The 27862-nt window shown below is 47.5% G+C and overlaps 1 protein-coding gene across 1 annotated transcript in view; it reads left to right on the forward strand.

The window, feature by feature from the left end:
* Window positions 1–468: 468 nt before the first annotated feature.
* The window catches only part of Lzts1 (leucine zipper tumor suppressor 1), a 53379-nt gene continuing 25985 nt past the window's right edge, over window positions 469–27862 (forward strand). The window contains exon 1 of the mRNA XM_057752890.1: window positions 469–686. The gene's annotated coding sequence lies outside the window, so the exon portion shown is untranslated. The remainder of the gene's footprint in view (window positions 687–27862) is intronic.

Genomic DNA, 27862 nt, shown 5'->3' on the forward strand with positions numbered 1-27862 from the left:
TCCTAGGCCGCTAGTTTGGTCCTTGAACCATGAAATCCAACCTTTTTGCAGGGCTGGGGCAGAAGTACTGGAGAAATCACTGGTATGAGGTAGCAGTAGAGAGGAATGCAGAAAATGGGTAAAGAAAATGCGAAGGCGAACAGAATGCAGGTAGTGAGAGCGGGAACCGAGAAGATAGTGCAAGGTGGGAAAGGCATGAGAAAGGGAGAGAAAGGCTGAGCAGACGGGAGCTCCCGAGTAGGGTGTGATGAAGAGAGAGCGGAAAAAACTGCAAAGTCGGACTCGCGCGGGCTGTGGGCGCAGGGGAGCCAGGAGGTCAGAGCAACCCCAGCTGTCAGCCGGGAACAAAGGCCGGGGAGAGAGCAGGACGGGGCGCCGGCAGCACGGGCCAATGAGTGGCTGCGACGCTGGCCCCGCCCCGCCCGTGCCCCGCCCCGCCCCGCCCTCGGCTGGGGACCCGGCGCTGAGGCCAGCGCGCCCGAGCAAGCGGGCGGGCGCGGGCCGGCTGCGACGGGGTTCCAGTCCGAAAGTTTCTCTGCCCTTCCTGCTGCTCCTGGAAGCGGGACTTGAGCGCTGGGTCCAGCAGTTCTACAGAAAAAGAGACAGGGACACAACACAAAATACACCGAAAAAATCAAAATCTGCAGCCATTTGCAGCTAACCCCGAGGCTCAGGAGGACAGACAGGTAAGGTGAGGGTACCCGGGGTCCTGTTCCTCCCCCGCGGAGTGTCTGCAGCCGTGCCCGCGGCCCAGACTCAAAGACAGCTGCGCTCCCCGCAGCTTGCCACTTCGGGAGTGCGTCCGCTCGTCTGTCGGTCTTTGTCTGTCCATGCCTGCGTCTGTCTAGGTGTCTTTGTTTCTGTACGTAACTGTCGGGCGCGCGGGGGCGGGGGTCTTCTCCCCTGTCACTGCGTATGTTGCTGATCTGACCCTAGACGGGGGAAATGAGGTGCGTCAGTCAATCATTCTGTCTTTGTCTCTGTCAGATGTGTGTGTGTGGGGGGGGGGGGAGGTATTCCTCCCAAACCTGAATTTGATCTTGGAGACATGTGTTAGGTGACATGAATGTGGAGGTGAAGAATTGAGAGGTGAGGAAGTGAGATCACAGGCACTGAAGCCCCCCCGAAAGAGGATCCAGCGGTTGGGGACTGGCTAGTGAACTTTACCTTGCGAGTGGAACTTTGGAGGTGCGTTGTGTCTCTCTGGAAGGAAAAACAAGTAATAAACTTGTACGGAGGGGCACACAGGCTTCAATTCGCTCCTTCTCCACAGGGGTCAGATCCCCCCTACCCTGGCAGCTCAATCTGCTCTAACTTAACTCAGTAGCAACAGGCAACTAAGATCCAGGTGATGGTTCCTTTCCTGCTCCAAGGGGAAGCGATTAAACCGTGGGTCATGAGAGTATTCTGCTTGCCCTTGGGTTGCCAGGCCTGGGGAAAGCGCTGCAGACCTGTTGGCTTCGGTCCTCAATTTCCCAAGTACAAGGGGTGTTTAGGAATCCAAGCACCTATTCTTTCTGTCTTCAGCCTTTCCACACTGCCCTCAGCTTTTCCACAAGGTCTTTGAGCTGCTGTTCAGCCAATAAGGTGCGTCAGGTTCTGGGCAGCCCTCACCGGGGCTTCTCCACCACAGGGCCCCCGCGTTTTCCTGGAAGCAGAATCTACTTAGTCTCAGAGCCCATCAACAGAGAGATAAGCCGCCTACATGCAATTCTTCCAGCAGGTAGACCCTGGCTGCTGGTAGGGGCATTTGAGGGTTTGTAACCTGAGCTTCCTTCAAGTTCAAAAACAATTTTCTGCGGGAAGGCAGAGGGAAAATGGAGGTGTTTGAAAGGTATACACACATGGATGGGTATTAGAGATAGCTTTTATAGGGTCAGAGTGTTCAAGGTTGGCACAGAGCAGAGTGTGGGCAGGAGTCTGTGGGCAGAGAATACACCCTAATCAGGCATGGTCCACACCTTGTATTTACCCAGCCCTTTCTTCTGACTATTTTCTGTGCATCATAGACATTATCTCATTTGTTATCTCCTTTATCCTCACAGCGTAACTACCAGGTTAGCATAAGATATGGTTTACTCTGTGTCTGCCAGGTAAGAAACTGAGGCACCAAAAGGGAAGGGAATTCCCCCAGGTCCTATAGCTAATGAGGTCCGAAGAGCAAGCTCTCACCTGCTAGAGGTGAGAAGAAAAGTCTGTGGAAAAAAGAAAGAAGAGCATCTTTCTAGGGAGCTTCTATGCAAGCGGAAGGACCAGACATTCGCTTTTGTTCAATATTTTATTTTTAATATTTTTAGTATTTCTAACAATCTTGGCACACTCTGCAAGGCAAACCTGCTTTAACAATTCAGTTTGTGCACTTTGGTGACTGAAGGAGATGTCCTTGTCTGTGTCTATCTACCTACGACGGTTGGCAGGCGCTGAGGCAGAAGAAGTGTGCTGGGTGGAGTGGGCTGGCTGTGCCAGTTCTCTGAGTGTGAGAGTGCAAAATTGCCATGCAGTGTTAAGAAGCCACATGTCTTCATGGATGGGTGAAGAAGAAGATGGGCTCAACTAGATAAAAATGGCCTTGAAAACTTATTTTTATGCTTTGTACTTGTTTAACATTCATTTCACAAATTTTTGTTGGATGCTACAGAATGCAAGGCTCTGGGACCCACAGTGAAGCTGAGGAATGAATATCACAGGTGGAGATACAGTTTATTGAAAGAATGCAGGGGCTCTGGGTATGAGCCTTAGCACTACACAAACCTTCATATGGCGGCACAGGATTATAAACAAACCTTGTCCGGGGGTGGTGGAGATAGAAGGATCAGAAACTCAAGGCCAGTCTAGACTATAGGAAGTTCAGGATCAGCCTGGGCTACTGGAGACAATCTCAAAAGCAGAAAACAACTAAAAATATACAGTGAATAAAATAATGATAAATAACCGACTTTTAAGCAACTTATTGTCACCTCATGTTTGAACAATATTGTAACACAGTTTAACGTTATCTACTGAGTGCTGTCAGACCATTGCTTTAACCACAGGATCTGCCATTGTGGGATAGCCCCTAAACCCATCTTTTCCTTAGGTCCAGCTCTCATACCTTCTTCTGAGATATTGCTGCCATTTGGAACTGTTACCACAGCTTTCCAAGAACCACCGAGTTTCTGAGACAGACCATACAGTGAATCCCAACTCAGGGTACAGCGTCTGGCTGCTTGGACCAGGCCCTTAGTGATTTCTTGTTCAGCAGAGTGTTAGCAAAGAGGGCTGGTTGGGGGCTCTGGTTCCAGGGGCAGATTCCTACACAGGCACACTTCACTGATAAAGACCCTCACTTCCCTTGCTATAAGGCTCTACCTGGACAAGCTTACTCCACCCCAGGCCCTGGTCCTAACAATTTTCAGAAACAAGAAAACCCTCACTTTACCTACTGTGTCTTCTTGTTTAACACACAAAAGCAGATGTGGTAGGAGGAGGTGCTAGACCTGATTGAGACCTGGGGTCTGGAGTTTGTACCTTCATAGCTTCAGGGCATGTAGTTGCAGAACAATGAGGTGGGGTTTAAAAAAAAAAAAGTTTGCAACTGCCTGGGGACTCTTCAGGCCATTTACATATTAGTTCTTTGTGTTTGCCTTTGAGTGGGTCTTCTTGTTGCTGCCTTTTGGACACTCTGGGGCTTCTCTGAGGGCTGTGAACTGCTGCTGTTAGGCTGGGCTTTATCCAAGGCCAAGAGTAGCTTCACGTGACAATGCTCTTAGCTTTGTCACTCATTCAGTTTCGTATTGTGCTGGCCATATATGCTCTCAAGGGCCCATGGTCATTGCCATTTCTCTGTGCAAGAGCATTACTCAAGCTTGAAAACCTGCAGTTCATTATTATTTGTTTAAGAATTGTTTTTGAGACAGGATCTTGTGTAGGCCATGCTGGCCTGAAATCGTTATGTAATTAAGAGTGACTCTGAATTTCTGTTCCTTTCAGAGTACTTAGATTATAGGCATGTGCCTGAATTCAGTGCGAGGGATCAAACCCAGGTCTTCATGCATGCTCTACTAACTGAGCGATGCTCCCAGCCCTTATTTCACCGTTTGTTAAATGTCTTGTCTGGGTGAGGCGCTAGAGAAATGAGTGGGACTAATCCTTGGAGGCTAAACTTGGTGATGGGAGTTAGAAAGAGAACCTAGCATTTACAAATTCGTGACAGTCGCACTGAAAATGGGGTCACACTGTCTTCAACACAACAGTTGCATCAGGATGGAAGTGAACTGGGGGTGCCAGAGAGGAGGCAGTTTGGCGGGCGCTCAGTCTGGAAGCTGAATCTGAGTGAGATGTAGAGAGTAGGTAGAATAGTTATAGGTAAGGTCAGTCCGTCTTCCATGTTGTAGCCCAGAGCTGGAAAGAACCCTCTGGGGAACCTGCCACCTCCCTCCTGACAGGTGAATGAAAAGTGGTAGGTACTGTCACCGGTAGGTTGGCAGCTTGGCAGATGACTGTCTCCAGTAGGCCTGCAGCTTGGTGGGTGACTGTCACCGGTAGGTCGGCAGCAGCTTGGCCCCCAGAGTTACTACTCTTAAGGTTTAGGAGAGTGGGCAAGAGACCTTGGCTAAACTCAGGCCTGGCTGGGCTGGCCTGCCAGCCTCTTTAGCAGAGTCATTTCTGTAGGCTGCTGCTTTCTCTAGGCCCTGACTGCCACCTCCTTAGATAGTTCCAGAGCACTGCTGAGGAGTTTGGGAGGTCTTACCAACCGAGAACCCAGAAGTAGACAACTGCCTCAGAAACAGCAGTTTATGTTAAGACTCATTGAGGGTTTGTTGTTGTTGTTGTTGTCTTTTGACTTTTATGGGATAGGATCTTGTGTACTCCCCAAAGTTGGCCCTGAACTGTCTATGGAGCCAAAGATGACCTTGAAGTTCTGTTCCTCCCGGACCAACTCTCAAGCGCTAGGATTAGAGTCCTGTGCCAGCACACATCCAGGTCTGCTTTTCAGTGCATCCAGACTCCCCCAAACAATTATTTTATAGGTCTTTTTTGGGCATAGAAGCTCTACTTTAAAAGAGAGCTTCCTGTTATTGTTACTGAAAACCTCCCAGTTGCCCTATGCTGTTCCTTCACCCTCTGGCAGGTGAGGAAAAAGTCAAGGAATTCACCCAGAGTTTTCACCTGAGCGTTGAGCCCAAAACCCAACTGACTTGAGTCCTCGTTGAAGCAGAGTTATGAGGTTATTGGAAGTCACTGATGTTTTGAGGGGAGGGAGTAGTACTGGATGTAGAACCCAGGGCCTTGCCTGTGTTAAGACTGTGCCTTAGCCCGGAGCTAGTCTCTCAGGCCCTGGCCTTATGAGTTAAACAGATGTAGGCTCCCTAAGTTATTGACAAAAGTATAATAAACAAAGAAAAAAATATCTTTAAAATTTGGGCCAGCAGGATGGTTTAGTAGGTAAGGGTACTTGCTACCAAGCCTGGCTACCTGGGTCCCACGTAGTGGAAGGAGAGAACCGACTCTCCCTACAAGGTGCCCTTGGCCTCATAGCACATATGCCCCCAACCAACCAACCAACAAACTAACAACAAACAAATGTGGTGAAATTTCTTAATTGTAAGAGCTCCACTACTCTAATAACTATTGTCAATTGAGGATGATAAAGACCTCAATTTTTTCTTTAGTTTTATTGTGCTTCTCTTAACTCCTGACTGCTATATACGTATATGTCGTGTATCTGTTAAGCTCAAATCAAGCCAGGAAATAGCTAGGAATGGGATATCTGTTTGCGGTTTATTTTAAAGAATGACTTTAATATGTTAGATTTCTCTTTAAAATTAGTTAATTCGTGACATTTATTGATGAGTCCACTTTAGAATAAATGCTTCCTTCAGAGAAGCTGAATTAATCATATGTAACTGGACTGGCAAGATGCATGTTTTACCTATTTCACCTTGGACATAGCAGGTAAGTTCCAGAATAAAACATGGCCACAACTTCTTTGCTGTGAGTCAACACCCTGTGTGGATCCAGACTCCACAGTTTATCAGCCATGGGAGCTCCCCCAGTTGAGGGTGGAGTGCCATAGGAAGAAAGCGTGGGCAGGAGAATGGAAGGAGATAGTGTAGAGAGGGGATTGTCCCAATCAGTACAGTAGAAGTCTAATTTTTCTTACTAAGTCACAGGCTAAATTGTCACCTACATAGATGTGATGTGGGTTGTGTCCTCTACCTGGAACAAAGGCTGCCCCCCTGCAGACCACCAGTGGCTTTGCCTTGTCACACTTGGAGAAGACTGTCCTCTCTCTTTCTCTTTCTCTCCCCCCCCCCAATTTATTCATTCCCTGCCATCGCCTGTCCTTTTAAAATTTGCTTTCCTGTGATACCATGCACAATCTTGCCATGTGACACAAGCCTCCAGGGACTCCCAAGATCTTAAGACCCAAAGGTCCACATCCTGTAGTCCTGAGTTGCTTCTCTGTGGCATGACCCGAGGTGTGCCCATTCCCTAACACCACAGAACCTCAATTCCTCCTATCCCTAGAGCAGTTTGGGGGTAGCTATGGGTTCTTCACAGCTGCATTTCCTCCCAGGGGAGGATCCAGTCTGGTTGAAACCCCCAGTTTGAGAAACATACAAGAAAGGGGTCCCTCAAGTAGAGATGAAGTCAGGGATGGGAGTGGCTTCTGCTCTTGGCTTTGAAACCCGGTGTGTGCCTCTCATCCAGCAGACTTCCAGGTGGCTGGTGCAACCCCTGCCCCAGGCATTCAGGGCAGGGCTGTGTACTTGGCTCGGTGGCCTGCTGGCTTTGGGGGCAGCTTCACTCTCATTGCTGTTGCAAAGCCATTTGATGCTAAACCACCCTCCTCCTGGCACCCTGGACTGCTAAATTGGTCTCGACTTGCTGTACTTCCACCCACCACCTTAGTCATTATTCGCTGGCAGCGCTCGGAGTGGGTGTAAGGCAGCCGAACATTATATTCCTGCTGTAAAGGGAGAATTGAGTAGAGACATGCACGGAGTGGGGAGAGAGGGAAGGAGGTAAGAGGGAGACAAAGCTGGGGGGTTGCCAGCACCTTTTCCTGGGTACCCCAATGACATTGGGTGGTGGGGCTGTGCCACATGTCCGGGAGATAACACATCTGAGGGCCTACTCCTGCTGGTCTAGGAGGAGAGAAGGGCAGGAGCCACAAGGAGAGACCCCCACACACACCTCTTATAGCTCTGTTCCCTGAATTCTACGGTATGATCTTGTTGCTCCTAGGAAGCATTTGTTCTCAGGTGTAAAGATTTAGCTTTTCCGCTCTTGTCTTTCCTCCCAGCTGAGATTAGAAGTCCTTTGAAAGAGAACGAGCACCGTGTGTCCAGTGCTTTGGGCACAGGCTGGATGCAGCCGGATGACTGAGATTGATGGGGGCCAGGCTCATGGTAGCCCTCTGGGTGTACTGTGCTATCCCAGGCACACAGGAAGAGGACAGTAATGTTGAGGAATCCCGAAGAGCTTGGCTCCTGTTTCAGTGAGGGAAGGAATTACATAAAGACCAGGCATGCAGAGAAGCAGAAACCCTCAAGAAAGTCCCCCAAGGCAGAGGACTTCCTCCAGGACATGTCTTAGGGCTGGCATTGTTCTGGGGTTTGCAGGAACCAGAGAGCAGCATCTGGGGCTGCAGTAGGCCGGACAGAGCGCTGGACAGGAGTTGCTCTACGTGGCTGATGGCGTGGGTTTGGTCATCTGCGGGAGAGGAACACACTAACCCAAGCAGGCTTGAGAGCTACTGTGCCCCTGGACCCAGGATCCTTCTTTCTTGCTCTCTGCTTCAGCGAGATAACAGTGTGACATGAGAGCAGGAGCCTGGACACAGCTAAAGAGCACTAAAACCTGTCGAGGGAAGGAGACAAGGAGCCCCAGGGCTGCGCCTGACCTTCCACTTGACCCCATCCTGAGCTAGGTCCACCCAGCCCCTGAGCAGCAGGGTCCCGGGGAGCAGTGTTCCAGAAGAGAAGCTGAATATACAGGGCGGCTGTCTTATTGTTGCAGCCTTTAGAGGTTTAGCCCCGGAGCCCCCGATGGAAGGTGGAGGGGCATCTCAGCAGTCAAGGGGAGGAGGAGGGAGGATTGTACTGGGCTCACATCTTGAGGCAACACCCCCTCTTTACTGATCAAATTCCCCCAGCCTTAATGCCTCTGTGGCGCCAGCAGACAAACCGCACTGCAGGCAGGTGGGGGAAAACAAGAGAAGCCCAGAAGCACCCCCCTCCTCCACCTGCGCAGCAAAGGGAGCTGGTTACCCAAGGAGCCCGGGAAGGGTTTCCAGCTGCCTTGGACTTCTCCCCTGGCCAGACTTGCAGCTGCGTCTGCTCAAAGTCTCAACAACCACAGTGGCTGGTGGGCAGGTGTGGGCACAGTGGTTGGTGGACAGGTGTGGGCAGCACCCATGGCTTTTCCTGAGCCTTCATCTTCTCATCTACCAGATCAGGAAAGCTGTATGGACAGCCTCCCTGGGCCTTCTAATAGTACCTCCAGACCTCTGTTACTTAGAAACCTCCTGCAGTTACTTTTACAAGGACCTACATCAAGGATTCAAGTCTAAGTTTCCAAATTGTTCAAAAACTAAAACGCCTGCCAGGCTTCAAGGGTGGGAAGAATTCCTAAATAGCATCCTATCTGTAGCACCTGCTTCTTGGCCTGCACCACCCCAAAACAGTTCTTCCCCAAGTCGCTTCCTCTCTGCTCAGCTCTAAGAAGTCTCAGTTTGGACCCCCAGAGCCCAGCTGCTTTCTGTATAATTCCTTTCTTAAAATCATAGAAGAATGGAGACTTGGGGACGCAGGAATGTAGACATACATCTAGCATGGAAGCACCCCACCACCCCACCAGGTGACGAGTGCACATAACTGGACCATGACAGCTAACGTGGTACTCCAACCATGCCACACTGTCTCCAGGGAGAGTTCCCCGCGCCCCGGCAGCAAGCTGCTGTCTGGCAAGACATGAGCTCTAAAGCCTTATGTACCAACCCTGTGGATCAGGTTGACGTGATGAAAACACAGGGCATGGAATCAGGCAAACGGTTGGCAAAACAATTGTGATATTAGTTTAATTGTCAAACGACAGTCTGTAATCACGTGGAAAAAGTCCCAGTGAAGGATTATCTAGATCAGACCGGCCTGTGGGCATGCTTGTGAGGGATTGTCTTAATTACATTAATGTGGGAAGACTCAGACTAGAAGTGTAATATATATCATAATAATCAAAGAAAAAGAGGCCATCGGTGTGAGACGGGGTGAAGAGGGACATGGGAGAGGTTGGAGGGAAGAAAGAGGGGGAGAAAGTGATGTGATTACATTTTAATTTAAAACATTTTAATAAAAAAATAAAAGCGGATGGCCCCATTCCCTGGCTTTGGGTCCTGAATTTGAGATGAACAGGCAAAGAGGTCTGAGTAGTAGGCCTGAATGGATTCCTTTTCTGTCTGCTCTTGATCGTGAACATGCATGGCTGATTCGGGGTCCTGCCTTGACGTCCCTCCAGTGAGGGACTGGAACTGTGAGCTAAATAACTCTTTCTCCCCTAAAGTGATTTTTATCAGTGTATTTTATCACCCAACAGCAATGGATCTATGACACCTGGTTATAGCAGCTAGTTCTGCTGCCTGTTGTCTGTGTGCTGGTGGGCAAGCCACTTGGCCTCTCTTTTTGTGTTTGCAAAATATATTGTGCCTTATATAGAATTGCTGTGGGAATCACATGGGCCAGTATAAGCAAAGCCATGTAAAACAATTTGTTAGTGCTTCAAAGGAAGCACAATGCCTGAAGCTGAGGTTTCTGTATGCGAGAGAGGGTCATAAGGTCTTCATGTAGGTCGAGGAGGGACGGCTTAGGGTGCACAAGCATTTTATCAGCTTACTCTAGTGAAGGAATTAATGTGACGACCTGACTGTGGTCAGTGACAACTGAAAACTGTGGCAAGGAGTAATTTTCTACTTTTGTCTTCTGGTCTCCATCTCACTTGTCCCTTTGACTAGCTTTAATTTCAGACTACCTGCAGAAGCATGCTGGATCATCAGCTGGCATTGTTCTCTTGGAGCCTGAAAATTAGTTTCTTGCTCGGAATGGTAGTGCAGAATGCCTAGGAGAGGCAGCGGGTAGAATAGGGTCAGGGGCCATGCACGCCAGTTGGGCTTCCGTGCACTCCACCAAAGTCCAGGTACTCCATCTCAATCAGAGTGTGGAAAGACCCAGGGCAGGGAGAATTATATCCCAGTTGGCCATTGTCTGGTGGGAGTTCACTCTCCTCGTTTTCCATCTCCTCCAGCCCCCTGCTTCAAACAAAGTCAATGGCTTTCCCAGCTGCCTAGTTCTGGAATGATGTTGGCATCTAAGGACAGGAAGAAAAACAAATACGAGGGAACTTCTCTGTGTGTTCTTCAGATGGAGATGGCCCAAGTCTGGCCGAGTCTCCCCAAGAGAGAGCAAAGCATGGGAGGGTCCAGTCTTACACTTGGGGAAGACAAGAAGCTTGTCTCAGCCTAACTAGCATTAGACAAAGTCAGGCGGGGGCAGACTGAGTGGGCCCAGGAGAAGCTGCTTCTATTGGGGACACATTTTCCTACTAAGGAAACATCCAAATGCTCCCACAGGAAATGTGTAGGCTGGAGTTGAGTGCACCATCCAGGAGGGCTCTGTATTGCCTTCAGTCTCCTCCTTGGCCACCCCACACTTAGCCCACTCCATGCGCACAGGGGAGACAGTTTTCCCTGGTAAAGGTGTAGCTGTGTGTTGAGGAGGCTCCCTTGGAGGTATACAGCTGTTAACGTGTCCACTCTTGGAATCTGATGTGAGACCCTACACTGTCGAAGTACAACAACCGTTCCCTAGCATGCTAGTGTCTACCAGGAAGAGGGTGGTGTCCCTAGCCATGCTGGGATGGCTGGAAGAGGGATGCCGTGGCTGGTTGTATAGGCTAGTTTGTAGAACCTTTGATTCTAGAGCGAGGTATGAGGGCCAGAGAGCCCTAGGAAGCCCAGGCATTTCCCTGTAGGCGCTCACCCCTCCTGCTTCAATTATAAGTGATTTGGTGGTGGGAACCACCCACCTGTGGGCAGAGTTCAAAGACTGCCCTCTGTACAGGCCCAGGGATGACTATTAAACTCCCACTTGACCTTGCTTCAGAGATTTCCAAGCTGAGGAGAGATAGGAAACTTGTTAATGAAGCCCAAGGCAGCCTGGAATTGTATCTTACTCTCTTTTTGGGATGCTTGCCAGAAGTCGAAATCATGGTGCTACCTTGAGGTCTCTGGTCAAGATGTTTCCACCCAGAAAGGCCTGGGAAGGTGTACCCCAGCATAAAAACATGAGGACATGGCAGCAAGCCCATTGTCCGCCTTTCCCTTTCCTGCTTTTTGCCAACCACTGCAGGCTCCAGGACACAGGGACCTGGAGGCGGGCAAGGATCTCCTGGGAACTCCCAATTGTGGGGCTGCTTTAATTGCAGTGCTGGTCTCCTGGCCTTGCCCAGACCTGTGTTTCCCAGGCAGCTGGACCAGGCAATCTATGAGGACATAGTAAGGGAACCCTCTCTTTGAGCAGCCACCTGCTTGGTCTTCTTGCTGAGAGGGGTTTTCTCCATCTGAGACTTGACAGGTAAGTCCATTTCTACCCCCAATGACAGTAAGAGACCTTCTGGAGGTATCTGGGACCTTCTGGAAGTGTCTGGCACCTCAAGGTTCTGATTGCAGGTTCCTCTGGCCATGTACACCAGATCCAGTATGTGTTCCAGTCAAGCCTGCTGTCCCAGCTTCCAGGGACACTGAGGCACGCCTGGGCTGCAGAGTAAGTTCAAGGCCAGCCTAAGCCAGCTTATGGAAGCCCTATCTCAAACTAAGAAGAGGCATGCAAGCGTGAGATGGAGGTGCAACCTGAGTTCAGATATGTGGTGTACACATAAGAGGCCAGTCCTTGTCTAATCCCAATATGGAGACAACCTGATTTTTGTTCCACATAAACACCTGCTGGCATACTCCCAGTGTCTCCCCAGGCTGGGGGGTGTGGCCCAGCGATAGGGCACTTAACCTAGCATGCATGGTGACCTAGGCTCTATCCTCTAAACAAGTCTCCACTTGACTTTCCCCTGTTCCTCACCCCTGCCAACCAACTCCTTCTCACTCCTCTTGGCCCATACCACAGAGGTGAGGGGGCCGTGCGTGCCTTCTGTTCTCCCACCCCAAGACCCAGGAGAAGAGGACACTCTGCAAGTACCCACGTCTAAGCTTCATAAAGACTGGGGGAAAATTAGGGCTGTAGAGAGGACGCAAGGGACCAGAAGAGGCCAGCCCTCTGACTGTTACAGGCCAGATGTCAGGGTCGGATTCAACTGAAACCCTCTGGCTCCATTCTCTGTCACCGAGGGAGCTACGGGGGCGACTCCCTCCCAAACCTGAAGGGACTTCTGGAGTTCCATTCCCTGTGAGGCAGCCCTGAAGATGCCATAGTGAACCTGACAGGCATCCTGTCCTCCGGGAGTTTCTAATCTATTTCTAGATCAGTGATTGCTGAGCACTCTCCAAGTTCTTCCAAACAATGCCTCCTAATCTTTTAGACTAGTGTACTTCCGATACTATCTTTATTTTAGTCAGGCTCTAACGAATGCAAATGAAGATCTTCTCATTCTTTTAATTACAAAAAGACAGGAAAGAGAACCCAGGGCACCGTGAACCTGTGAATCTGGAGAAGACAGGGTATGAAGAATTTGAACCTCAGCAATCCCACTAATGTCTTGAATCACCAAGTCCCATATGTTAAAAAAAAAAAAGAAAGAAAGAAAGAAAAAAAGAAAGCAAAGGAAAAACAGGAATCAAACTCTTAATTAAACCCTGGTCCCTTCACAGATGACATTCCCCTCAGTACCCTCTAGCCAGGAAGAACATTTAGCTCCAGGTTATAGATAGGAACCGGAAACCAAGCAAGGCCCAAGGCTAAGAGTAAAAGGGTTATAAGGATTACAACTGACCGAGGTGAATAGAGAGGAGGGCACTTAGGAAGGAAACAGGCTAAGGTCTAGAGTAGCGTTAGGGAAGGTCTGTGGAGACAGGGAAACCTACTGGTAAGGATCAGCCTACAAATGAATAGCTGAGTTACGTTAACCACAGCCTGCATTTGAGGCATGGCATAAAACTCAGAGTAATGAGTTTTCTACTGCTGTCAGAGGGGGTGAAAACTGCCCCTTTTGAGATGGGATGGGCTTTCCACCTTGCATACATCATGCTTTGTCTACTACAGAAAATGCATAAGAAACCCAAGGCAGCTAACGGAAAACCCTATCCCCTAGCTTGAAGTTGACTAATGCTTCAGGTGGGATATAGCCTCCTGACAGCCTGGGGATGTGGGGCACAGAAGCAGGGAGTGGGGCATGTGTGTGTGTGTGTGTGTGTGTGTGTGTGAGAGAGAGAGAGGGAGAAAGAAGAGAGCGAGAGAGAACGAGCCCGGGGAGGGGAGGTTTGCAAGCTGCCTTTTCAGTGAGGCTCTTATCGCTCTCCAGGTTATCCAGGTCTTGGATCTTTGGGAGGCAGTGATGGAAGGATTCCCAGCTGTATGGGGGAGGAGGAGATGGGCAGACAGTCCTGCTGAGCTGCCAGTCCAGACAGATGCTTCCCTCATTCTTTTGGGGAAGAAGCTTGCTAGGCAGGGAGAACAGCAGAGCCTTGGGGCCAGAGGGATGTGGGAGTTGGTGTCTGAACTGATACTGTGTGGAGTTGTGGCCAACACACACCTGGCACATGGTTGGTGGCTGTGCCTGAGGGGTGGGGTGGCAGCCTAAGTAGAAGGAAGGAGCCATCTGGACGTTTCTACAAGCTCTTCATTGGTTCTTTTCTACTTGCCCTTCTGGGTGTATGACTGAAGTCTGCCTGTCCCAAAGACGGCACTGATTTGGCCAAGCAGCAAGGAAGAGTCAAGAAGCTCAGGTTACTGGGATGAGACTCAGATAAAAAAGCACTTGCCTGGGGGGTACATCCTCAGCAGCACAGAGAGGTAAACAAAGGCAGAATAAGCAGAAACGGTAAGTCCAAGAGAATGAGCCCTGGGATTTTGTCTCAGACCTCCACTTCTCACTGACCATGCTCAGAACTATGACTTCCTGTACTGACTGCAAAAGCAGTTAAAGTCCCTGACTTTGGTAGCTCTAAGCCCAGTGAGGAGCTGAGCTGGAAATGTGAAAGCAATCTAGACAGGAGATGGTGTGTAGGAATGAAGAGCCCTGGCTTGCTTTTCATCCCATGTAGCACTGGACACATTACTTATCCTTTTGGTGCATCTGTCTCTGCAAGATTATTGTACATTTTTATTTTTTTTATATTTATTTATTTATTTATTTATTTATCGAGACAGGGTTTCTCTGTGGTTTTGGAGCCTGTCCTGGAACTTGTAGACCAGGCTGGTCTCGAACTCCCAGAGATCCGCCTGCCTCTGCTTCCCGAGTGCTGGGATTAAAGGCGTGCGCCACCACCACCCGGCTATTGTACATTTTTAAATAAAAAAAGCATTGGAGTGTTTGTACATGTGAGATAAAAGAAATAGACATATACTTCCAGAAATGTGTGCAGGTCACGAGTGACAAGTTTTCGTATCACTAGAACAAAGGTCAAGACGTGGGGGCTTTAGCTGAATGTGACGGTAACCCCTGTAATTCCAGCACTCAGAAGGGAGAGACAGGAGAAGCAGGGAGTTTAATGTCCTTCCCAGCTACCAGTGAGTTTGAGGCTAGCCTGGTCTACATGAGACCCTGTCTCAAAATGAAAACAAAAAAGACAAGAATTTTAAAATTAAACAAGACCAGAATGGTCTTTCCCAGTTGCTAGCACGATGACTTCCTTAAAAGTCATCCATCTATCTATCTATCTATCTATCTATCTATCTATCTATCTATCTATTATCTATCTATCTATCACCTATGTATCCATCTATCTATCCATCTATCATCCATCTCTATCTATCGTCTATCTATCTATCTATCTATCTATCTATCTATCTATCTATCTATCACCTATGTATCCATCTATCTATCCATCTATCATCCATCTCTATCTATCGTCTATCTATCTATCTATCTATCTATCTATCTATCTATCTATCTCCTATGTATCCATCTATCTATCCATCTATTATCCATCTCTATCTATCATCTATCTATCTATCTATCTATCTATCACCTATGTATCCACCTATCTATCCATCTATCATCCATCTCTATCTATCGTCTGTCTATCTATCTATCTATCTATCTATCTATCTATCTATCTATCTATCTATCTATCTATCATCTAATGTGTGTACACCAGAAGAGGGCATTAGATCCCTTGGGACTACAGTTACTGATGTTGTAAGATGCCATGTAGGTGCTAGGAATTGAACTCAGGACTTTTGGAAGAACAGCTAGTGCTCTTAAATGCGGATTCATCTCTCCAGAGCTATGGAAAGAGGTAACTTTTATCTCTCTCTTCCCAGCAGAATCACACCATGTACTTCTTTGTAGGCAGCCGATGCTGTTGTATATAGGAGCCCCTCTAGTAATCTCCCTACTCTCTGCTCTATGAATGTTCCCATCTACTGATAATAGGCATTTAAGTCTTTCCACATGGGGACTCTTAGCACAAAGCTGCTAGCACTCTTAATGAGCATGTGACCCCACCTCTCCCAGTGTATAGGAATGGAACCACTGGGTCATACGTTCAACTTGAATAGACGTTCTGGCAGCATGCCTAAGGTTGGCCAAACACATCTATAGTGTTGTCAACAATGGATGAGTTTCACATCTTCTTCATCCTTGTCAACACTTGGTATTGTCGGGATTTTGCATTTAGCCCTTCTAGTCATTATCTAGAAGTCATTACTTGTGACATTAGCTCATATTTTCCAGATAACTAAGCATGGTGAAAATCTTTCTTAGCCATAGTATATACTATTTTACCAATCACCTGTTCATACTGACTGAGGGTGTGGTGTAGGGAGATGGGTGAAACTGTGGGGGCAGGATTTACCTGAGCAGTAAATGAAGGGAAACAATGTGCAGACTGTCCTGAATGGACATTGAGGAAGGTTCTAGATACACAGATAAACTTGGTTACTGCTTTTGCCCTTTACAGTGTAGAAAGCCTTTGACATGGACTGTGTCATTGATCCTCATTTTGTGTCTATAGGGTCACCAGGTAACCATAAAGAAGGGGACTCAGGCCATTGAGAAGCTTGGTCAACAAGGAAGTAAATGATAATTTTCCCACACCGTTTTTAAAGCTGCACATCCCAGTCTTACCTGTAATCCTGACTGCTGAGTCAGGAGATGGAGGAAGGAGGATGGATGGCTTGAGGCTAGCCAGCTCTACCTATGGAGACCCGATTTCAAAACAGAAGTCAACCACAACTTACTGATTCATGATTTCATAGAGGAGTTTTCTGAGACTATCAGGTCTGAGACTGGATGAGATGAGTTATGGAGGTTAGCAGGTGATAGTGATGGAGTGTTGAAAACCATGCTCGAAATGACCTTTGTGCAGAAATTGGAGGCCGGGTAGCAAGCAGGCCATCCTCTAAGATGCCACTATTCATTGAGCAGAAGATTGTAGGGGTCCTGAAGTAGGGGATGAGAGACGATGAGATACATGCAGAGGAGACTGTCAAAGGTGTCTGGGTTCCTGGAATGCAGTTCACAGATCAGTCAGTGTATAACGTACACACATATCTGCAGAACACACCTTCAGAGTTCTTCGTTCTCTATTCTCCACCTAGCTCCACAAAACCAAAAAGTGTAATTTTTAAAAACCTTCTCGTCTAATCTTGTGATTAAAACCGAAACAACAAATTCTTCCCCCCTCAGCTGCTCTTCTGGACTCTTTCTCGGCTGCCTTAGTCCCAGCTCCTGTCACATGTACACTCGTGAGTCTTTAGAAGGATCCCTTGGCCTTGGCCTTGGTCTGTGCTCATCTTGTCAGCTTAGCCCCTTTCATCAGACAACTCCCTTTCATGTGGCTCAGGCATGGCCTTGCACCCGCAGTGGGAGACTGCACTTGGTGGTGGCTGAGTGCTCATCAATAACCCTTCCTTCCTCCTCAGAGTGGGTTGGGTCACTGAGCTCTGTAGATCTACCCAGGACACTCTTTAGGGAGCGGTTGCCAGCCTGCTTGAGAGGAATTGACAAAGGAATCCCTAGAGAGAAGGGACACAGGCAAAGCCATATACCTAGTGACTAGTATTTAAGAACAAGTCTGCCGCCTGGTGTCAAGTCCATTATCATCGCTGTTCAGGTTGAGGGCTAGTGAGATGAATTGGTAGGTAAACAACCTGCCATGAAGACTAATACCTTGAGTTCGATCCCTGCATCCCACAGAAAAGTGGAAGGAGAAAACCAACTCTGGAAAGTTGTCCTTGGACATCTCTGCTTGTGCTCTGGCTTATGTATGCCACATCATATGCAGACTATAATAATATTTTTTAAAAATTAAGAAAGAGTTTGGATACTAGGAGATGCTCAGTTGGTAAAGGGTTTGCCATGCAAGCATGAGAACCTGTGTTTAATCTCTAACAGCCATGTTTATAAAAAGCTAGAAGCCTGTCATGGTGGTATGTGTTTGTTATCCCAGCACTGGGAGTTAGAGACAAAAGGATGCCCAAGACTCACTGACCACTTAGCCTAGCCTGTTTGATGAGACATTATGAAAAAAAAAAAACCCAGCACCTGAGGAATGATACCCTTGGTTAACCTTTGCCTCTCATGTACATCCATGCACATGTACACACACACACACGCACGCACATGAAAAAGGTTGAGCCTCTCAGATTCCCTCAGGTCCCTCTCTATCTTCAGGTTCTATATCTGTTGATTTAACCAATACCTTGCATCAAAAATACGTAGGGAAAAACAGTTGTGTCTGTACTGAGTATGTAGAGACTTAAAAAAAATCCTGATTCCTTGGGCAATACAATATAACAACTATTCACATAGCATTTACATTTGAGTGGGTATTACGGTTAATGCAAATATGATTTAAAACCCAGGAGACATCATGAATAGGTTCTATGCAAATATACCACTTTATAGCATGAACTTGATGCTTGAGGTGGTGGCATAATTCTGTAATTCCAACACTTGAGAGGTTGAGGCAGGAGTAATGTGAATTCAAGCCAGCCTAGACTACACAGCAAGTTCTCAAATGGGATGTAGCCGAGTGACAGAATTCTTGCCTTAAAGAGGAAAAGGAGGGAGAGGAGGATGAAAGGGAAGAGATTTAAGTATCTGCAAATTTTGAAATTTGAGTGGATTCCTGGACCAGTCCCTGCAGTCCAGAGATGGTTTTGGTGCGGAAAAAGCTGGTGCTGACTTGGAAGGTTCCCATTGGTTCTCCTTCTTAAGGAAGTGCAAACTCCAGACCCAACATCCCCTGTGCACATGCAGAGGAAGCCTGGCCCTGGACACGTAGGATGGGCACGGCATGAAGCCAGACGCATAGTGGGCATTCAAGGCAGGCAGCTTCTCTGTGGCCTGGACTTGCAGGCTGCAGAGGCTAAATCTTTCCTCCTTTGCCCTAGCCATGCCAACAAACTCTCAGCGACTTCTCCACACTGTCCTTGTCATCTCATCTACATGGACTCTGTCCTCTGAGGAACAGCAAAGGGGAGAGAGAGAATTGAGATGGAAGCATACTGTCCACTTTGAAATGACCCTTAATTTGCTGCAATCTCTGGGCCTTCATCAATGTCTTACTCTGTTTGAGCTACTAAAAAAAAAAAAGTTATAGACTCCATGGCTTCTACACAACAGATATGGTTTTGCCAATTTCTGAGGGCTGAGAAGTTGAAGATTAAGGCACCAACAGACTCAGGGTCCGGTGAGGGTCCAGTTTCTTCTTCATGGTGTGTGTCTTCTTGCACTGTCTCTGTGTGGTAAGGAGGGGGGGATAAGGCAGCTTCGTGGGGCCTCTTTCTATAAGGATGCTAATCCCATTCTTGAGGGCTCTACCCACGTGACCTCACTACTTCCAGAGACCCTCCTCCCATTGGTGATTAGGTTTCAGCATGAGTGTGTTGGTCTAAATGTATCCTGGCTGCCTGGGATCATAAATTCAAGTTCTTGCTGCACTGCAAAATGAGTCTGAGGCTAGCCTGGGAAACTTCTTAAGACCCCCCACTCAAATTAAAACAAAGCAGTGAAAATGTACTGAGAATATAGTCTAGTGCTTAGCTAAATACCAGGTCCAGTACCTCAACAAACAAGGCACCAATAACAAAATTCCAGACCATAGCAAACTACAACCCCCTTTCCCATTCACACGGTTCCAAATACACGCAAGCATCTGAAGATGTCTATTGGTCTTCATCCTGAGATTAAAGAAGCCACTAGTGATACCACTTGGCTTGCATACCTCCTCCAAAGCCCTTCTCTGGGGATTGTGACATTGCACCCCAGGACTATCCCTGGTGCGTGAGCATGGAAGGATAACTTGCAAAGTATTAAATGAACTGATATATATGGATCATCACTTGTACTAGATTGCTATGTGAGATACCTACATTTGCTAGTATATCATCTAATCTTTAGAAAACAAACCCAGGGTGGTTCTATCAATGGCTTTCAACTGAGGAAGATTCTGCCTTCCAAGGAATATGTGGCATTACTTAGAGACATTTCCAAATGTCACAACATGGGGTGGATGAGTACAAATAGCTTCTGGGGATGTTCTAAACTTGCTATATACATAGGACAGCTTTGTCTACAAAGCATTATAGTCAGGCATTGTCTGTTGGCAGGGGACGTGTCAAGACATTTGTCTATAGGTGAGTTCATCACAGACTGATTTATACAAACCTAACAGTACAGGTCAGTCATTTCACAGGGTTTTTTTTTTCTTTTTTTGCAATAAAGAGATGTATGAGACTGCTATAAATTATTTACAGTGAACTTTTTCTTTCTAGGTAGCGATATCTACTCTAAAGTAGTGATAAAGGTATTGTATAACACACGAGCCAATGTAGTAGTTATTAGCCCTTGATATAACAAAGCACCCAATAAAAGCCTTTAAGAAGGGGAGACTTTATTCTGGCAGGGAGGCTTTATTCTGGCAGAGAGGGTGTGGTCTAAGCGTGTGAGAAAGCTGAGCACAGGCATCTGCAGTCAGGAAGCAGAGAGAGACAAATGCTGCTGCTCAGCTAGCTTTCTCCTTTCTATTCAGTCTGAGAGCCCAACCCACTGAGTGAGTAGTACCACACACGTTCAAGGCCTGTCTTCCCACCTCGTGTCTTCTAACCTTGTCAAGTTAACAATGAAGATTAGTCACCATAACAAGTAAAATAGTCATTTACGAACAAGCACTAGGTACCACACATAGCTGTGTGTGTGTGTTTCTCATATAGCGGTGTCAGCAAACCCGCACCAGTGATGTGCCTGCCGCATCTTTACACTATTACAGTGTGGTCCAGAATCGACCAAACATCGTTAATGTGGAACATGACGATGTCCAGTCTAATTTCTCAGCATCCCAAAGCTGAGGAACATGCAAATGTAAAAAGAAAAGCTTTGGTTCCAAGCAGTTTAGAGGCTTCCCCAAGGCCTTCTGTCAAGGCGGGTCTGGATTCAAACCTACTTCTGTGTGATCTCAGAGTCTTCTTATCTTTTTAGTTACAAAACATCCCTGTGAAGGACCAACTGCCCTCTCAATTGGATCTATCTCTGGTGTTTCTCACCAGGCAAGTAAACATCAAACAGTGTCTGCTGAACAGGATCCAGGCAGGCCCCGAAATAGTCACTGACCAGAGAAGTCTTTCCCATCAGGTTCTCTGAAGTTTTACAGCGACTGGAGTCTGTCCTTTTCCTCCCCAATACTGGAAATCTTTGAGTCTATGAAGTGGCTTTGGCAGCACTGGCTTCTGGGCCTGTGGACCCATTGGGAACCAGGGAAGGCTCCCTCAGTGAAGGGTTGGATTAGACTAGGCCCTGACGCTCTGCAGAGATGGTAAAACCCTAGTATCAGGGAGAATCAAGGCTGGTTCTGGGGACCTGTGGCCAGTGGCGTCCTTCAGTGGTCAAGTAGGAGATGAACAATGACAAGGTCCAGTTTCTGGCTGTTTCCCTGATCTCCTATTTCATGAACCTAGTTTCGCTTTGCTTCCTATAGTTCTAAAAATCATCTACCAGTCATCATCTTTAAAGTGTTATGAAGAGCCGGGGAACCTAGCTCAGTGGTACAGCATTTGTCTGGCACTCATGAGGCCCTGAGTCCCAGCACCACCCCCACAAGCAACACGGAAGGAGAAACTGCTGGTTAATCAAACAGGATTCAGTGGAGGAGCGGAAGAAGCGTCCAGAAAGTGTGAGCAGGTCCCCAGAATGGGCTGCTTGAGGAAGGATGGAGCCTGCTGCAGTATCTGGACCCAAGTCCCCGACAGTGCTTTAAGAAAGTGGCTGCGGGCCGGGCGGTGGTGGCGCACGCCTTTAATCCCAGCACTCGGGAGGCAGAGGCAGGAGGATCTCTGTGAGTTCGAGACCAGCCTGGTCTACAAGAGCTAGTTCCAGGACAGGCTCCAAAACCACAGAGAAACCCTGTCTCGAAAAACCAAAAAAAAAAAAAAAAAAAAAAGAAAGTGGCTGCGGGAATTGCCTTGCTCCTCCTCCTCAGCCCTCAGCAGCCATGCATTTTCCTGGTATTTCTTGAAATAACTTGAGTACAGCAGACTGGCCACCCGTTGGGGGGGGGGGGGGGGAGCACTTCTGCATTCAGGCGACGTTGCCTTTTATTTCAAGTGTGCTCAGTGCTAATGGGGACGTGGGGTCTCAACACACGTGCGCACGCCCCTGCGCATGTGGCTGCTGGAGGAATTATACCCATGAATGTGGATGAATGGCCAGGGACAATAAACTCCAGTGAATGCGCAGTTGTAAGGGAGCCTTTTATGAGGCCTGAATGACAAGTGAACTCCCAAGGAGGGGCCGGCGGGAACACGAACTACATCCAGAAAACCGGAGAGGACCTTTCTGCCTGGCAGAACCAGGCTGCCAGGGGAACCAGAGTTCCTCCAATTAGCAAGATGACTGGGCAGATGGAAGCAGGAAGAAGCACAGCCTTATTGTGCGACTCCCCTGAGAGCAGGGCTAGTTCTTCCAAAGAAAGGCTGAATACAGGAGGCAAGCACGACCACATCTTCTCTGGTGAAACCCGGGGTTAGTTGACAGGGACAGTGCCTAAGGGAGCCAGTCTTTTGACCCCAGGAGATGCTATAAGGCTCTTTCATCTCCTTCCTGTCTTAGTGGTACTTCTGCCTCTCAGTAGGATGAGTTAGGAACATGATGTTCAGTTTCTGAAGCCACAATTTTGTTGTCTTAACAGCAACTCACTAACATTTCCTCTGCCTCCTTCTCTGAATCTTTCTGACACCCCTCCTCCCACCGTACCACCACCTCTGCATGGACAGTTTAGCTGGGTATATAAAGATAAATAAACTAGGGTTTATCGAAAAGGATCCCAAAGACTTCTAAAGAAGGACACATGGATAAAAAAGCAAGCCATTTTAGAAATATCTGGTTTAATGAGAAAGATCAGACAAAGCAGCAAGGTAAATGTAAGGTTTCCGGGGTGGGGGGTGGAGCGTTGAAATGAGTCAGGAAGACGCGGCTTTCAGTGGAATAGAGTGTCAACCCTGGGGGTCAGTTGTGCAAGAGATTCTAGGGGAGCCAAGCCTTAGCAAGGCCGTGAGGTGGTATTTGCAAGTGTTATCGGGAGGGCCTGGAGAGGTTTGATGATAGTTGAGGGACTGGCAAGAACTGGGATGTGTTACATACTCTGTGACAAAGTACCTGGCAGACAGATCAACTTAAAGGAAGGTGATTTTGGCTCCTGGTTTCCGAGGAAGCAGTCCATCTTGTCTGGGAGGGCGAGGCAGCTAGAGCAGTCCCACACACAGTGCTGGCAGCTTCAAGTGGCACCTGCTTATACTGGTGGATTAGGTAGAGTATCAGACCAGACCCCGAGGCTGGTGTAATGCATGGGTTAGTGACTCTTCTTGCTGGACCATAAAATACCTGACAGACGCAATAAAAGCACTCCTTTAGAATGGAAACAAAGGTTTACTTTGGCTCCCAGTTCCAGGGTACAGTCTGCTATAGTGGTACAGGCTCGGGGCAGCTGGGAACCTTAGGCCCACAGTTAGGAAGCAGAGAGCAATGGATGCTGGTGCTCAGATAGCTTTCATCATTTTATGTTGTCCAGGATTCCAGGCCACAATGGTACTACCTATAATCATGGTAGATCTTTTCAGTTAAATAACTAGATAGCCAGGTGTGGGCAGTGCACACCTTTAATCCCAGTACTTGGGAGGCAGTGGCAGGCGGATCTCTGTGAGTTTGAGGTCAGCCTGAACTGCAAGAGCTAGTTCCAGGACAGCTAGGACAGTTACACAGAGAAACTCTGTCTCAAGAAACAAACGAACAAAAAAATGTATCTGGAAACCCCCTCCATGTTTGTCTGCTAGGTGATTCTAAGTCCTGTCGATCAATCTTAAAGATTAGGGTCTGCAAAGGCCAGCTTGTAGGGGCTAAGAGCATCAGCCAGGCCTCACACCCCAAACGTTCCACAACCATCAAGACAGCATCATTAGTTAGGGACCAAGTGTTCAAACGCCTGCGCAGGGGACAGCATGCGTTTCGGTCCCAAAGCACAGCTCGGTTGTGGAGCATTGTGAATGAGAACTGATTTCCGGAAGGGCAATGGTTTCAGAGAGGCTGCCAGGCTTCCCAGCTGAAAGGACTGGTTTGGTGTTTTACAAATGTAACTTGTAGTTGCTGCAAAGTTGATCCATTTGCTCAGTGAGCATTTGTTGAGCTCCAGCTGTGTGCCAGGCTCGGTGCTCAGTGGTATAGTGGTGGCGGCAGCAGTCGCCAGTGCTTACAGTTGGCTGGCCTTTCTGCATTCATTGTCTTCTACAGGCTCTTCCCCAGTACCAGAATTTCCAGATTGCACCAAGCCGGAGTTGGCAGGAGTCATGGACAGCACCCTGGGATGGTGCCAGGATCCTGGCAAACTATTTCAGACTCTAGTTCTGTGGTGGTAGAAACAGAAGAGGGTGCTTTGGGGACAGATCGCACCCTGGGGTGACTGGGAGTTTAGATTTACAGGTAAAGTTCTTAGAGCATATCTTTCATTAAAGATAAATACCTGTCTCTTATTCTTACAATAAGTTCTGGCATCCAGTATTGGAGACATCTTTAATACTTGAGCCGTATTAATGAGTCAAACAATACAGATCTAGCCTAAGATTACATTATTTCTTTGTTTTGATTTTCCACCATGGATGGATTCTCATTGAGCAGCTTTGATTTTGTTTCTTCCCACAAAAACCTGGGTTTGATCTCTAACCTATAGTGCATGCGTGCATGAGTGTGTATGTGTGTGTGTATATGTGTGTGTGTGTGCGTGTGTGTGTGTAGATGCTTCTCATGTTGCTGGTTTTAAAAACACCAGGTGTGGTGACAGCACTCAGAGGCAGAAACAGAGGCAGGTGAATCTCTATGAGTTCAAGATCAGCCTGCTCTACATAGTGAATTCTAGGCCACTGGTCTATATAGTGCCAGCCAGGGCCAAAGAGTGAGAGCCCCACCTCAAAAATTCAATACATTGCCGGGCGGTGGTGGCACACGCCTTTAATCCCAGCACTCAGGAGGCAGAGGCAGGTGGATCTCTGTGAGTTCGAGGCCAGCCTGGTCTACAAAGGGAGTTCCAGGACAGGCTCCAAAGCCACAGAGAAACCCTGTCTCGAAAAACCAAAAAAAAAAAAAAAAAAAAAAAAAAATTCAATACATAGATTATCATTTCTTTTAAAGGCTTCTTTACATTTTTTTTTAAAAAAATTTAGGCCCTGGTGTTGTGATGCATGACTTTAATCCCAGTACTCAGAAGGCAGAGTCAGGCAGATCTCTATGAGTGCAGACTAGAGTGGCCTAGATAGTGAGTTCTAGTACAGTTAGAAATACATAGTCAGGTCCTGGCTCTAAAACCTTTCAAAATTTATTATTTTTTTAGTTATTATACAAGAATATGGTCTGCTTGTTTTTCTGTGACACTTTTTTTTGTTTTGTTGTGTTTTGGTTTTCGAGACAGGGTTTCTCTGTAGCTTTGGAACCTGTCCTGGAACTCGCTCTGTAGTCCAGGCTGGCCTTGAACTCACAGAGATCCGCCTGCCTCTGCCTCCTGAGTGCTGGGGTTAAAGGTGTGCGCCGCCACTGCCTAACCTGACATTTTCAAATGCATATGTCATAGCACCTGTTCATATCTCCCACTTTCTTCCTTACTGTCCCTCCCATCCCCTGCTTTTCTCTCCAAATAATCCCCTTCTACTTAAATATAATGCATATGTGTGTATCATATTTTAATATCATATATGTCATGTCATATATATTTAAATCTAGATTCCACATAGAAGAGAAAATGTGTTTGTTTTTCACTTAACATGATGAGTTTCAGTCCCATCAACTTTCCTTTAAATGTCATTTTGTTCTCTTTACAGCTGAGTGAAAATCTGTTGCATATATATATACCACATTTTCTTTATCCACTTATCTAGTGGACATACAGTCTGGTCCCATGACTTGGCTATTGTGAATGCTGAAGCAACAAGCATGAATGTGTACATCTTTCTGTAGTTGTGTTGCCTTAGAGTCTTCCTGAGTGGTGTACTTGATGTGTTTTTTTTTTTTTTAATTTTCAAAAGTTATTTTTTGTTGTGTTGTGATTTGTTTTTGAGGCAGGATCTTGCTCTATCTCAGATTGGCTTTGAACTCACAATGCTCCTGCCTCAGCCTCCTGAGTACTAACTACAAGCATGCACCAGCACTCCTGACTGTGTAATTTCTTGATAACAGGAAAGCTTTCTGTATCTCTTCTCTTGGTCTTTGGAGGTGTTTATAGTGAGGAGTAGGTAGGTGGCTATACCTGTCTGTATATATGCTGCCTGTATAGACTTCTGTTACCATTAGAATATGTATGTTCCGGTCCCTGGAAGCTACCTTCCTTTCTGCAGTCTCTAGGATTACTTCTACAATGGCCTCAACACCCCACCTTGCTTCTGAGCCCCGACTTCTTGTTCTGGTCACAGTTCACCCAGCATTGTGACTCACACACACAGAAGTCCATCAGTTTCCAGCAGCAGGGTCCTGTGATGCTGCTCTCACACTCAGCTTACACCTCCGCTTCGGCCTTGCACTATCACCCTTCCTGGTCCTCTGGGTCACTTCATCTTCATCACAAGCAGCTCCCTCTCTGAGTCCCAGACGAGCCCCTCCCTCTCGGGCTATTTGTCCGCACCCAACCAGCTCATTCCATCTTTCACCTGTTTTCCTGCTCCTCTCCTCCACCTATCTCTCCAGTCTCCCTTTCACTCAGAGGAATCCCTTTCTCCCTTCCCTCCCATCCTTAGACTTCTCCCACCTACTCAGGTTCTCTTCCATTCCTCTGCCCCGCCCTTTGATGTCTCCAGGGAGGCTGGGATGGTGTATCCCTTCGTGTACTTCTGCTCTCTCCTGCCCCCAGTTTCATGAATCACTCATCCACTCCGTACAATACTCTGTGTTGCCTACAAACAGGCTCAAGATCATATCTTGAGAGGCAGCTCTGTGGAAACATACATGCGGCTACTGGAACTTTCTATTTTCTAAATTACCTTCCCTCAGCAGGCTACTTTGATGCAGATCAGCAGATCTTGGTTGACTCATTTCATTTTCTGCAAATCCCAGCTTCCTGCTTGTGTCGGCCCACCCTCTAGTTCCAGTCACTCTCTGAGTTTATCACTACTTAGGATTGTAACCTTATGCTCCGGGAATCCCAAAATGCCAGGCAAATTAGGACAGCAGAGTGCTCGGTCCATACTAGATCCTTCTCCTGAAACACAGCTTGGCATCTACACAAACCCATGACTGACTACACCTATACCCGTAGAGGTTATGTCAGTCAGGGAATCCACAGCAGGAATGTCTCACACAAGTCTAGAGATGCTTTCCACAGCCCCAGCCTGACTGGAGGGTAGCCTAGCATACTACCAAGGTCTGTGTGTCTACTGCCTCCTGTGACAGTCAGCTTCATTGTCAGCCTCATGGGGCCACCACCCAAAAGATGGCAAGGCACACCTTTTCTGTGAGGAGATTTTCAGAAGGAAGAAGACACAGCTTGCATGGGAATAGTACCACCCTCTGGGCTGGGTATGGGGAGAAAGTCAGCCAAACACTGGCATTACCCTTTCTGTGTTTCCTGGCATAAATGTTTTCTTTGTCATGATGGACTGAGCCCACTACAACTGAGAGGCAGAATAAATTCATCTTCCTTCCAAGGAGCTTTGTCAACTGTTGTTTCAGCAGCATGAAAACAACCAGGAAACTCACCTAGTGCATCCCGAGGCCACTGTGCTAGAGCCACTGAATACATCCACCCCAAGGTCTCCCTTAGCCCAGGGGGTTAAGGATGAAAACATTTGGTGATTTTTATTTATTTGTTTGTTCTTTGAGACAAGGCTTTCTCTAAGTAGCCCTATCTTGAAACTCAGCATGTAAATCAGGCTGGCCTCAAACTCACAGAGATCCATCTGCCTCTGCCTCCTGAGTGTTGGGATCAAAGGTGTACGCTACTACATTGAACCTTATTTCTCTCTCCCTCCCTCCTCATTCCTCCATCCTTCCCTTCCTTTCTTCTTTTCTTTTTATGAAAACATTATAAACTAGTCATGGGGGTGCGCACCTTTAATCCAAGCACTCAGGAAGCAGAGGCAGGTAGATCTCTGTGAGTTCAAGGCCAGCCAGGTCTACAAAGCAAGTTCCAGGGCAACCGGGGCTGTTATACAGAGAAACCCTGGCTTATGGAGTCTATTTCTAAACA

This window comes from Chionomys nivalis, chromosome 20 (genome assembly GCF_950005125.1).
Source record: "Chionomys nivalis chromosome 20, mChiNiv1.1, whole genome shotgun sequence".
NCBI classification, from domain to species: domain Eukaryota; kingdom Metazoa; phylum Chordata; class Mammalia; order Rodentia; family Cricetidae; genus Chionomys; species Chionomys nivalis.